General features: G+C 29.3%; 1 long non-coding RNA gene across 1 annotated transcript; it reads left to right on the top strand.

The window, feature by feature from the left end:
• Positions 1-2490: 2490 nt before the first annotated feature.
• Positions 2491-3054, top strand: LOC145319636 (uncharacterized). Its single transcript, XR_013879973.1, has 2 exons — positions 2491-2670; positions 2874-3054. It is a non-coding gene; the product is annotated as an uncharacterized LOC145319636 (long non-coding RNA).
• Positions 3055-14438: the final 11384 nt, after the last annotated feature.

The raw sequence follows: 14438 nt of genomic DNA, 5'->3' as shown, positions 1-14438 counted from the left end.
GAAAATTCTCATTTTTACTTAACAATTTATTTACATATTAACTAAATATGCAATTATCAAACCTGCTTTTGCCCCTCCTTTTTCTAATACTGTAAGAATACCTAAACTAAAACGTAAAACATATCTTTAAAACCTCAAAATTTAAATAGATTTTTATAGTACATAGCTTACATAAAAAGTTTTTCTCCATATTTATAATTACCGATGTAAAAATGAATAAGATTTTTGGTTTGGAGTAGGTAAGCAAAAAGGTGTTTTAAACTTTTTTTTGATAAAAAATGCATATGAATTCTATAATAGCTAGGTATAATTTGCATAGTATTATAACAGTTTCCCGCGGACAAAAAAATTTTAAGAATAAATTGTTGTTGATATCATGATGTTTAATTAATACTCGTGGAAAATTGTCTATAATTCGATACGATACATGGTTTTTTAGTATGACAAAGAACCAATTCTTATCCAGAATACATTGATCAGTTTCATACTGGAAATTAGGAATAAAATCTGATTATTTTTTATCACGTGGAAAACTTAACCATCAGAAAATACCTTTTTGCATGTCCACTTTTACTCGTTGCTTGTTAGATTACTAAAATATTTATTTAAAAGATGTCAATAGATATTTATCGCATCGTATTCAAGACAGCTTTCCGCCGATACAAAAATGAAAAATTATAAGATAAAAACCAGTTTTATATGAACCTGGCTAACAAAACTGGTACCAATTTTATGATTTTTATTTTAAGATTTGTGGAAAATTGTCTTATTCGATTTTATAGATGATTTTTCAGTAAGACTGAGAACCGGTTTAATCCAGCGGATATTAACCGGTTTCGAAGCCATACTGGAAATAAAATTAGGTTTTCTAAAGAATGAAGAAATAAAAAGGCTTTCCATTTTTGTCAGTAGTTGCTTAATGCTTGTAATAGTTCATACTTAATTGTAATAGTTGTTACTTAATTAGGATAGGTATCCAAAAATGTATATTTAAGTGCCAAAATTAATAATTGAATCTCCCTTTCAGTAAAAAGGCTCATTTTCAAATTTTCGAAACAAAGATAGGGTGAATTTTTACCAACATAATCATGAATTCTTTAACATAGGATTTGTTTTCGTTGAATAGTTTTTTTATTGCATCGTATTATTATAGACAGCTTTCCGCGGATTTTAAAGTAATTAAGATTAAAACTAGTTTTTTAGCCCGGGCCTTTGGCCCCTAGGGTCTGGTAAAAATTTTATGACTTTTATTTTAACATTCGTGAATAAATTGTCTGCAATACGATGCTATACATTAGTTTTTAGTATGGCCGAGAACCTGTTCTTGTCCAGCGGATATTAATCGGTTTGGAAGCCATACTTGCTGATTGTTGATCTCCGTACCATATTTGTGTTGAACTAAATGTACCGCACGTACACTTCACATCTATTTATATCTTAATTAGTAGCGCAGCTACACTATAACCAGATTAAAGTGGGTACGTCCTTATGTCCGCTGACTTCAACAATATAGTACATTAGTGTCTGTGTCATTGCTTTTATTTTTTATTTCTGCAAAACATTAGATTCCCAACATTTCTTGTTTATTCTTTTTATTGCTTTTTCTTGAAAACTTTTTGAGTTGATTATTGATGCGCTGCTTATGCTGCTGCCGTATTTCAGTATAAATGGTTGGAAAATGGTTTATTATTATCATTGCAAAGCTACTCTATATTTAGAGTTTCTTGTAGGTTTTTATTTGCCTGAAGCTTAAGATCTTTAAAATATTGCACTGATTCGGGTTTCTTTTTTCAGTAAGCTTTACATTTTGATGGCTTTAGGCTGTTATAGTTTTAAGCTATTTTTCTATCTCATCTTTTCCCTTTTGATTGAAAAGCCCATAGATGTAATTTTATTGGTTGGTTAATTAAGTTCAGTTGAGTTTCCAAGCGTTTCAACCACTAATTTTAATCTAAAGACGTTTTATTTTGTGTGTCATCCCATTATAGGGGATGTACATCAATTTATCGGCCATTGTCTTTTCCATTTAGATCCACGAAAAGCTTTGCAAATATTGGACGTTTTAATTATAGAGTCCATCCCTCTAGTCTCTTTCTAACCATTTATGCTAAAAAAATCAAATTATTTGCATATTTATTTCTACTTAATAATATCATACATATTAAACAGTGGGGTATTTGAGTGCATTAATATTTACTTGTGCTTTTAAATTCTTTATAAATCATATTTTAAAAAAAGTTTGTTGTAGATTTTAGTCCCTAAAGATTTATAATAACGTTTTCTTATTTGTTGGCTTAACAACTCTGGGGACTTTTCTTAAATATTGATAAGTTGACTGATAAAATTAAGTGTCCCGACGTTTCAACCATTAATTGTAAATTACTGAAGGGATAATTTTGTGTATCATCATTTCGGATGTACATCAATTCATCGGCCATTAAAATTAATTTACTCTAATGCCCCGCTGTTAAAAACACTTATGTTAAAAAGGCCTACTCAAAATATTTCTTAATTAAAGTATTTTTATTGCATTTCATGTAAATACTTTTCTTAAACTTTTCAAAAAAGAAATTCGTCCTTAATAATGTTAATTTTGTAAAAATTTCTACATTTATACATATAATGATAAGTTACAATTTTTGAATATTGATATTCAATATTTAATTTCGGGTATAGTCCCTTTCGTGGCGACGGCCCTTAAGGGGCGTTTCGTCGTATTTTCACAGTAGCGGTTCTCCTATATCTAGCCCCTGTGGGGGTCTCTAATCCTGCGGGGCTAATTTTTAACCCTGCGGGGCAGTCACCTAATTTAACTTAACCTAAAATAACCTATTAAAATCTGCTGTGAAAAATACGACAAAACGCCCCTTAAGAGGCGTTGCCACGAGAAATACTATATCCTTAATTTAGTTTAAAGTGCTTTGGTATGTTATTAGGCTATTAAGGCATAAAAGGATTTCATTTATTAAATATATTCAAAGTTAAAATCAATTTTGTAGAGTTTTAAAATACAGTAGGTAATAGTTATTTTATGAACAATAAAATGTACAATTATAAGATTAAATCAAGATTTGTTAGCCCCGAGATGCCAATGGTACGGGTTAACAAAACTGGTTTTATTATCACGATAGTACATTTTCATATTAGTTGAAAACTGGATATAATACGATGCATGATTTTTCAGTGGGGCTGTGAACCGGTTCTTATCCATTGGATATTAATCGGGTTCGAGGCCATACTGGAAAAAATGTATAGCAATTTTGTTATGCTTTATTTAAAAAGTCTATCGTCTAGTTGTTTAATATAGGAATCCTTTAATAGCCCCCTTTTAAAAAATAAGAAGCCTGATTTTTGAAATAATTAATTTGTATATTTTGTAAATTTTACGTAATTTATTATAATGATTAGAATTATTGCTATTATACATAAACCCTGGAGGCCTTTATAAATATATATACAATATATACCTAGCTCTCTTTATCATAATGAAAAACTGTTATTTTTAAAAGCGAAGCTTTTCTATAATTAGGGTCGGTCCGTACATCCGAAACGGATAGCTTTTTTCTTTAATTTAGGGAAGTTAAAATTGTCTTATCGATTTTAAACTTTGCATGGTGATTCTTGTAGTAGTTAGGTACGATTTAGAAAGCGTAGCAACTCTATAATCATTACCAGAATGTCCGTACGTACTTTTTTAACAAAAAATGTTTATGTGATCTAATTATCCGATTGATCTGATTTTTGTTAAATTAATTCTTGGGACAAAAAAATACAATATTATAATCTAAGCAACTCTAAAATCAAGTCCTAAAAATGTAAGCATGTCCACAAACATTATCCCAAATCAAGCAGTTTTTCAACAAATTTACTTACAATTTTTTTTGACTCTTTTACATTTATATTCTGATTATTCAGTTCTGACACTAGACACCCCCCAATTCCACAAAAAACTAAAAAAAACAACCCCCCAAAAAAATTTATTTACATTTTTTGTAAAATCTCAGTAACTGCTGAACAAATTGGGCTCTACCCTTCTGGGAATAAACCACCTAATGGTCCTCTGGTAATTTTAAGCTATTTTTTTGGGGAGTGGGACACCCCAACCCCCCCAAAAATAAAAAAAATCCCCACTTCCAAAATTTAAATTTTTTTTATTTTTGTAAACAAAAACCAGTAATTGGGGTGGGTGGACCCCACTGCACCATGAGGCGAAACCCCCATGAATCCCCCCCCCCCAAAAAAAATTTCATGAATGGAAATTTTTGTGTATACCGCAAACAACCTGGGTTTAATTTTTACAAAATGAAATTTTTGTGCATTCAGCGCACAACCTGGGTTTAATTTTACCACAGAGTAATTAAACAAAGAATAACTTTTTTGAATATTTCTATTTAGGAGGGATGACTTCCCATTACTTCATATTGCGAAGCCCCTAGAAGCTAGGGGCGACGCCGCTAGTTATTAATAATACAGTTGATTACATAGTTGAATGTTTATCATTGGAAAATAGTAAAACTATTCTACAACAACTATTTGTCAGTCTGTCATAGTCTTCATACCACATGATTTTATATTTTATTTCATTGTTTATAAACAATAGCAGACAAAATAAATTATATTTTGCTTTATATCTTGTATAAGACTTTCTTAATTGGGGAAGAAAGATGAAAATAATAATGCATTTGCTGAGGTAGCAATAGATTTTTTCTTAAAAACAATCAAAACCTGTTTTAATTTTAGCGCATTGTAAAGCGATTTAGGCCCTCACGCTTCGTTTTTTATTAAATGAATAAGTTGGGGTACAATGTTTGGCACTTTCGATATAAGTAAATGATAATAAAAAACCCATAGAATGCGATAATAACTTCAGAAAAATCGAAGAAAATAGTTTTCATACTTAATTAACGTTTTTAAGTTTTTCTTCAAAAAGTTTAGATAAGATGCCTTTAAAAGTCGTCTATGATTTTGTCAGGGATAAAAATGTAACTTTAAAATAAGAATTACACCATATTTTTTCAATTAGTACAACGTAAAATTTTGAACATTTTATTGATCAGTATATTTTTTAAAATGTGAAGTAGAAACCTGAATATTTTATCATGAAAATTGTGTTATGATTTGATTGTCTGCTAGATTACAAGAAAAAAGATACTGACAGTACTTGTTGGTTCTTTTAATAAAATTAGGTAGATTACTTTCAGAACCCCTCTTTTTGCAACGTTATTTCAATAGAACAGAGCCGTAGTCTTAGTGTTCTCAATATCTAGACAGCCAACCATTGTTTTAGAATTGTTCAATTTTTTTAACTTCTGATAAAAACAGAATTAATGGTATTTTTGTAGATATTATACCTCCAAGAAATGGCTATACTTCCCAATCATATGTTGTGTGATATTTAAGAGGAATTTTTTTGATATAATGTCATTAAAATATTCGTTGAAAAAAGTGCTATTCTAGCTTATACTTCACATTTTAATGTGTATGATAATTCAAATAAAAGATAATGAAGATTTATATTATATTTAATTGTTAAAATTATAAAGAAAAACCTGGAAACAGTAAAAAACTGACTTTATTTTATTGACTTAGGGAAAATTTTGTCAAATATTTGAATAAAAATACAATATAAAACAAAATAAATTATTTTTAATATAGTCACAAAAAGGCTTAATGAGTTTAGGAAATATTTCATTCACTAATCATGTCATTTAAACTCTATTTCACAGAATACAGTGTAAAAAGATGTTCTCGTTTTAATTTTAAGTAATTTCAAATGCATTTTAATACCTTTTAATGATTTATTTTTTGAAACATCTTTTTATAAAATGTTATTGATTTTTGAAGTTATATGTTAGAATGTTTTTAAATTTTGTTAACATTTTGTTTTAAATGTAGAAAATTGGTAATTCTAAACATTTAAAAAATGATTTTATTAAATTTTCATCACTTAAATTGCATGTTTGATGAAATTTTCAACTGTTAATTCAAGAAAAATCGTTTAAGTTTTATTATATTTTACTTTGAATTGTTAAAAAAATATATTATTGTCAAAAAAGGAGAAGTTATGTTTTCCTCAAAAAAAGACCTAAAACATTAAAATTAACACGTGTAATTAGAATTTTTTTCTTTTAGGTTTAATTTTAAGTAATTATTGATATTTTTTGTAAAAAGGATTTTATATAAAAAGTTTTAAAACTCGAGTTATGTAGTGGTTCTAAAAAAGGTTGCGAATTTATGCAATTTTCTTGCAAAAAAAATTTTCTAGGATTTTAAAAATAGCAAAGGGTGTTATTAGACGTACTTACAGATACAATTGCTAAGTCATTTTGGCCAAACACTAAAATAAAGTTTTGACATCTGAGGGTCCAACCGTGCCCTCTTTTGGGCCACTTTAATGAATAAGCATTTTAGGAGAAATTTAAACTATTATATAGTTCTCCTTTATAGGGAGTTATTGCTAAAAATTTCAGAAAATGCAACCGTATGACTTACTGGTTTTGCCTTCCTATAAGGGTCCAAAACTTTTTCTTTATAACGCTACAATTAAAAGAGAATATTTATGAAGCAAAACACTCTAAAACTGAGAATTTTCCCTAAATTAAAAAAAACTTTCTAAATCTATAGTAAAAACTAAACTTTAAAATCCCCCCCCCCCCCCAAAAAAAAAGTTATTTGGGGGCTTGTTCGTTTTTTTTGCTCTGCAGTATGATTCTACAGGTGTCAGATTATTTTTTTATGTACCTTTTAAAAATAAGTTAAAACAGTTTAAGACTAGTGACTACGCCCCCAGAAGCCAAAATGGACACTTTAGATAATAGTTGTAGAGTTTTAGTTTTGAAATGAAAAAAGGAGAATCTTTTTTTGAGGGGGTTGGGGGGTATTTTTTCTATTAGGATCTATTTCTCTAGGAAGGTTAGAGATAACCTGCCTTAAAATAGTTAAGACCTTCCCTGGACCTAAAAGGAGAAATATTTCCCTCCCCTACCCATCCAACAATCAATTGAATCCCTACTAATAGAAATTCATTTGCTTTTAAAAGAACAAAAATATCTATTTCTAAAGACTTTCTATAACTGACAAACAAACCTAAATTTATTTGATATGCATAATTAAAGTTTTTTACTTTTGTTTTTATTATTTTATTATAAAAACATTTACAACACTAATGTTAAGATAATATAAATTTATATATCATTAATATATAAAATTTCTTCTATGGTTTGAATTTCAATTATAATTAGAGTTATATCTTGACTCTGCAAAATTAAATATTTCTTCATCATTTATAAAAATATATCTATATTTTGAATGCAACATTGAGATTTTAAAATGATACAGTATACAACTTTACATAAGTAATAAGATTACAAGAAGTCACTAAAGTTTTTATAAAAAAGAAAGTCAAAAGAAAATCTAACCTAACCGCTGAAAACCCAGGGAGGAAGGGGACATTAGCTGTTTATTGCATTAGTCCCCAAAGTTTTATAACAATGTTTTCTTACTCGTTGGCTGAACATCATTGGTTAATTTTATTGGATTTCGATTTGTTGGTTCATAAAAATTAACCAACAAACATTTCAACAACTAATATTAATCCACAGAAAGGGTAATTTTGGGGCATCATGATTGGGGATGTAGATCAATTCATATGCAATTGTCTTATCCCTTTAGATTTCTGCAAAAACCTCAACTAACCAATTTACTAACTTATCTATCCACTAGATCAAAGTATGGGTGCAAAATGTGTGTTGATATTTAAAATTGTTGCAGACATTTAAAATTACAATAATACAATAATAAAAATAAAAATGCCATTTTTTGATAATCAATTTTACAAAAGATAAATCTAAATACAGTATTTAAGAATAAATAAAAATATGACAAATGTCTACTTAGAATGTCTACTTGCACCAAAATAGGATTTCAAACAAAGTAACACTATAGCCAAATACCTCTGATATTAACACAAAATCCTTTAGGGTTGGGCCAAACACTTTTTTAGCCGGACACCAGATATCCGGCTGATTTCTAATGCCGGATATCCGGTATCCAGCTGGATATTGAAAACAACCTGATATACGGCAAGTTACTGGATAACCAGATATCCGGCATTAGATATCAGAATATCCGGATCTGGATGGTTTCAAAATCCGGTATCAGGCCCAACCCTACTATCCTTATTATGTTTAATTGATGGAATCCTGTTTTAGTGCAATATATACATTACATACAGATTCACAGATATAGTTACCATATACAGTGTGTTTTTTTATGAGAACTTTTTTGAAAGCAATTTTACCCCACTTATAGTTATCAGAATTTATTGATTAATGGCTTATTTTCTTCGTTTTTTAACATTAACATTAACATTAACATTAAAAAAATATTTCAGTTTTTTAATTAAAAAGTACAGTAAAATCTAAAATTCAAACTTAGGTGACAACATCTAAAAATGGTTTTAGCGCATTTTTCTTATGTTTAAATCTTATACCCTTTGCAAGAAATTTTTTTTTGATTTTCAGTAGTTGACTTTAGAGGGCCAGTACTCCCTCCCTCTTTTTAGCTCTATATCTCAACTTTGAAGCGTTTTGCAGCCATTCTTGCAAAAGGTAGAACATAAGAAAAATGCACCAAAACCATTTTTAGATGTTGACACCTAAGTTTTTAATTTTACATTTTACTGTACTTTTTAGACTAAAACTATAATATTTGTTTGTTGTTTTATAAATTGCCTTAAAAAACTAAGAAAATAAGCCATTAATCATTAAATTCTGATAACTATAAGTGGGGTAAATTGCTTTCAAAAAAGTTCTCATAAAAAAAACACACTGTATAAATAAAGGAAAATATTTTAAAGACAATAATTTAATTGTATTGTGTTATGACAATTTTAGCTTCTACTTCTGATAATATTCTTTTTAATTTTTATTAATTACAAACATTTTTATAAATTATTTTAACAATAGATACCTATCAATAATCAAACTTTTCATTTATTTTTAATAACATATAATCATTTTATTTAAAAAAACACTTTCATGTACAGAAAATATGTTTTAAATCATGAATTAAGTTTTTTCATATTTTCTGAAATGCAAAAAATAGATTTTTAAGAAATCAAATATCCAGATGAAAAAATGAAAATTTAAACATTATCTCTAATCATATATAAGAGTTTTAAATTGTAAGGTTTTAATAATAGTAAAAGTTGATAACCATTTGATAGATATACAAAACACTTTTCAGAAATTTTGTGCATGATCAAACATTTATCTATAATACAAAGTAGCTTGATGTCTATCCGTCTGTCCGTCTGTCTGTCCGTCCGTCCCTTAAGATCTCGGTAACCACTGAACCGATCAGATTCTACTCTTCAGGGAATATACCTACTGGTCCTGTGGTGGTTTTAGGCTATTTTCTTGGGGGGTGGGACACCCCCAACCCCCCCAAAAATAAAAAAAAACACCCCCCAAAGATTTTTTTTTACATTTTTTGTAAAATCTCAGTAACTGTTGATCAAATTGGCTCAACCCTTCTGGGAATATACCTACTGGTCCTCTGGTGGTTTTAAGCTATTTTCTTGGGGGGTGGGACACCCCAACCCCCCCAAAAATAAAAATCCCCACTTCCAAAATTTTTTATTTTATAAAATTTTTGTAAACAAAAACCAATAATTGGGGTGGGGGAACCCAACTGCAACATGGGGCGAAGCCCCTACGAATCCCCCCCCCCAATTTTTTTATTTTAATTTTTGTGTATGCGAACAACCTAGGTTTAATTTTTACGAATTGAAATTTTTGTGTATATGGCAAACAACCTGGGTTTAATTTGTACAAATTAAAATTTTTGTGCATAAAACGCAAAAGCTGGGTTTAATTTTACCACAGAGTAATTAAACAAAGAATAATTTTTTTTGAATATTTCTATTTAGGAGGGTTAACTTCCCATTACTTCATAGGGCGAAGCCCCTAGAGGCTAGGGGCGAAGCCGCTAGTTTAAAAAAAAAAGTGAATGTCCATTTCTGCATTAATGAAAATACCCAACTGCAGATCTGATATTCTTGGTGATGGAGTTTTTGTTGATGAATTGAACTGCCCAGACCACCACATCATGCAGCCCAAGAACAGATAGTCCCAACCAGAGTCCTAAGCTGCTTCCAACATCAATGATATACTTGAACATATCATAGTTTGGCACCTTCTCTGTAACAATAGCTTTCTGATTGAATGTTATGTATGCTTCACTGCCAAAAGGTTTAACTTTAGAACCCTTTTCATTTACAATATAAGTTGTTTCTTTGCAAGATTGTTTGCATTCCTTTTCAGATTTTATATTACTTAATATGACCACCATGTCTATGTAATCTTTGAGGAATGTATCCGTAAAGTTGCCATAAAAGGATTCAGGATAAGTTTGATTACATTGCTTGTTGTTTGACAGCCATGGTGGGACACATTCAACATTGTTTTCTTCAAATTCCTGTTGTATTTTATCATCAACACATTTCTTGAACTCATCCTGTGTCATTGGTTTCTCATCTTTTCTGCAAAATAATTTCACCTGGATCTGAACATCAAAATAGTGAGAATGCTTTGGCTCCATAAAGATTTTGTTTCCCCTTTGAGATGTAATGTCAGGCATAAAATAGCTTCTGTAATTTCCTTCTGTTATCAACACTCTTTCCTTATGTTCATGAGGTACTGATAATACCAATTCTCCTGTAACATTGATGTGTGAAGTTTCTTTGCACTCAAGATGCTTTGGAATGAAAACTGAACTGTTTTTAAAATCTCCTCCTGATATATTATAAACTGGGGCCATGATATTGTATCTCTTCAATATGTCTGCATAAGTTTTATTTTCATTTGCTCCCCAAGATGTACAACTAGTTCTATTACATTGTGACTTTCCTAGAAGCAGGGTCTGATATATATGGTAACTAAGCCCATAGGAACTTGTCTGAAGTGTTGGACAGACTGTGATAAGAGGCATATCAGTAACAGTGATATCTCTTTCATAAGTTGAATCAACTGTTGGAGGGTCCATCAGCTGATTGGTTGCTGTGTTCAATTGGTAACAACACATGACAAATGAAACAATAAAGACAATAAATCTTATAACAGTTAAAATTTCCATTTTATCTGAAAGTTAAGTTCTAATTGAAATGATTGTTTGAAATAAGTTTCTGGTTCATTTATATTTAACAATAAGTAAATATAATAACACCCATAACTAAACAGTAAACAGACATAAAATACAAGATGGATAGACAATGTGGTTTAACAATTCACAGTTGATGGATAAGGAGAGGGAGTTGAACGACACCCATTCCGGTTTTTTCCATCTCATTTTCTAATTTGTGTGTAAGATAAGAAGGCTAACTAGTTAACTTTTTAAATATAGTGCTTTCATTCTGGTTAGCACTGAATGCAAGCAAACAGCAAAAATATTTTTGTTTACCTAAATAAAGCATTTTATAATACCAAAATACTAAGATATCATATTGCCAGGAATAAGGTATAACCAACAAGCAAATTAATTCAGAAATTGATTTTGGGGGCAAAATAACGCAACTTTATTAAATTGCCTTTTTCAGCTGTCGTTGGGGGGCAAAATTTGTATTTCACAATCGATAAAATCGCTGCATTGTGTGCATTATCAATAACCAAAATAATCTTTTAATAGCAGACAATAAATTATAAGAATCAGATGGACTGTCCACAGGAATTTTTAAAAAAAATTTAAGCATACTATATATACATATTACAGTGGCCCAAATGAAGGTCTAAATCACTGAAAGTAAAAAAAGGTTATGCATTGTTTGTAGATTTTAACCCTATAATTGATTTAAAGAAAAAATCTATCGCTACCTCGTCAACAGCATTTTTATTTTCACCTTTTCTTCCCCAATTAAGAAAGCCTTACACAAGATATAAAGCAAAACATCAAATTTTCTGTCTGCATTTGTTTACAAACATTGAAATAAAATATTAAATCACCAGGAATAAACATATGAAGAAAGAAAGTATTAAAACATATTTTTGTACAATTACAATAATTTGGGAAAGCTAATTCATACTGCAATATCATCGAAGAAAAATAATTAAAGATATGCCTTACTCTTTATTCCTGGTTTAATAATCAACAATCAAATTATTTTTTGCAATATTAATTTTTTATTAGTATCCATTTTTTGTAAAAGTTAAATATGAGAAGAAGTGTAATAATAGTTATTTCTCGTATCGTATTATAAACGGCTTTCCGCAGATATAGAATGTACAATTATAAGATTAAATCTAGTTTTTTTAGCCCCGAGGTGCCAGAGGCACCGGCTAAAAAACTGGTTTTAATCTTATGATTGTACATTTCTATATTCGTAGAAAACTGGATATAATACGATGCTAGACATAGTTTTTTCGTATGGATGAGAACCGGTTCCTATCCACCGGATTCGAATGAATATGAGAAATATTTTTTACCTTCATTTAATTTTTTATTTAAATAAATTGTCTCTTTATTGGCGACAATGTCTGTTGAGACATAAAATTTATAAAAACACTTTTTCCTATTTTATGTCTTTAAAATGTAGATTTTTTAGAGTTTTTCTTCATTTCTCTTCTAATAAGACTAATAGCTACTGTTTTAGTTCAATTTCTAACACAAATTATCAGTTTAAATAAAACAATGTTTTTAGACGTTTTTCGGAATTATTCGGCAGGAATGGCCGTTCTGTCTACTTTTTATAATTGCTTCATATTTGAACTCTTGTTACATTATTTTAGGTTGGCAGTTCTTTAATTATTTCTTTGCTAAAATCATGAAAATATGAAGTTTTTGATAAAAAGCTTAAAGGGAGTGTGAACGTAAATATTTCTCATCTGATTATCAAATCTTAACATTTTCTAAGCACATTTCACTACATTGATCAACCAAAAACGTCCTATTAACAAAAATATCCAGGAATAATGCCTTGATTTTATGGTATTTTGGGAGGGAAAAAGGAAAAAACAGGGAAAATCTGAACGTTTTTGTTTCTTATAAAGTTTGTAGGGATATTTAACTTGTCATATATAGCTGAAACAATTTACTTACTGTTAAGGATTTATTTTATGATATAAAATTGCCAATTAGATTTTTTATAACGTAGTAATTAGGTAATAAAGACCTATTTTAAATTCGTATTATTGACAAAAAAATACCTCACTGTCTACAAAGGGTTGAATCTCATAGGTTATTTAAAATAATAATATCCTTTTTTATTGTGTTGGACAATAAATAACCCACTTTCGAGAATTAGTTTACACTTTTATCAGACTGTTTGTAAAGAAATATTGCGTCTTTATTATTTACAAATTTGTAATTAAAAGTGGGCGAGAGATGGGCCATCTAAAGTTAATTGGATACTAATAAAATAACCTGTTTCTAGCTTTGTTATTGTAATTGGTTTTCAATAAAAAATATTGCTTATTTTATCAATTTCTAAGTAACTATACATTGGTTTAAAGCAAGGATTATGTTAAAAGTCAGCTTAACCGTTAGGAAAAATCAAGAACTATGTGAAAAAGTTTAATTTTAGCTATAATGGGAGAAAAAAGCAATTTAATGCACATTTTATATAATACGGAAAATTTCTTCCTTTCACTTTACCTTATAAAAATCGTCGGAAACAGCCGTTTTTTAAGCAAACAAAACCGCGTTTTGCTCTATCTGTGAGATATTATGAATGAGATAATGTTAAGATTTGATATTAAGATGAGAAAAATTTACGTTCACAGTCCCTTTAAAATCGAAATATCGAGGTCAATGTTCATTGAAGAGAGGTCTAGTTTTCACTAAAAGGTCAACTTTTGAGTAAGTAACAACTTCAAGGTATCAGCATATTGATATGGTAAAGATTTAAAAATTCATGTTTTTTTGGGCCACTCTAATATATATTAACAGAATCAAGATCTTATCCCTTTGAAAAGTCTGACCTCCAACTTTTAGGTTATCCCACCTGTTTTAGTGAGGGCTGTGTAGTTGTCTCTTCTTTTTTTGCCTCTCATGGTGCTCTATGCCACCACCAGGATAGTGTAATAGAGGTTAAATTTTTAATGGGCTTCAATTGCTATCCTGTCAATATGCAATCCTAACAGAAAGCAATTGTTATTTGAATAAAGTTTTACTTTTTTTCTATTGTACAGTCCTTATTGCGAGTACAAATACTAGTTTCAGATTTAAAATGAATAGATATATTAGATCTAGATGGTCAATTTGGCCTCTTATTTTGTCAAACTTAACAATGAATTTCTAAGCAGATGAAACCTTTTTGTTTATTTATACATTTATAGGATTTGTTCCATTAATACATACAATATTTCATTTGCTATTTAATTAGATGAAAGTTATTCTATCATTAGAAATTAAACTATGCATATCTGACTTATTATATTTGTTTT

The sequence above is a fragment of the Acartia tonsa genome, chromosome 5, assembly GCF_053477335.1.
Source record: "Acartia tonsa isolate MP-2025a chromosome 5, ASM5347733v1, whole genome shotgun sequence".
NCBI classification, from domain to species: domain Eukaryota; kingdom Metazoa; phylum Arthropoda; class Copepoda; order Calanoida; family Acartiidae; genus Acartia; species Acartia tonsa.
Note: the sequence above shows the minus strand (reverse complement) of the source record. Positions and strands in the feature narration are given on the sequence as shown.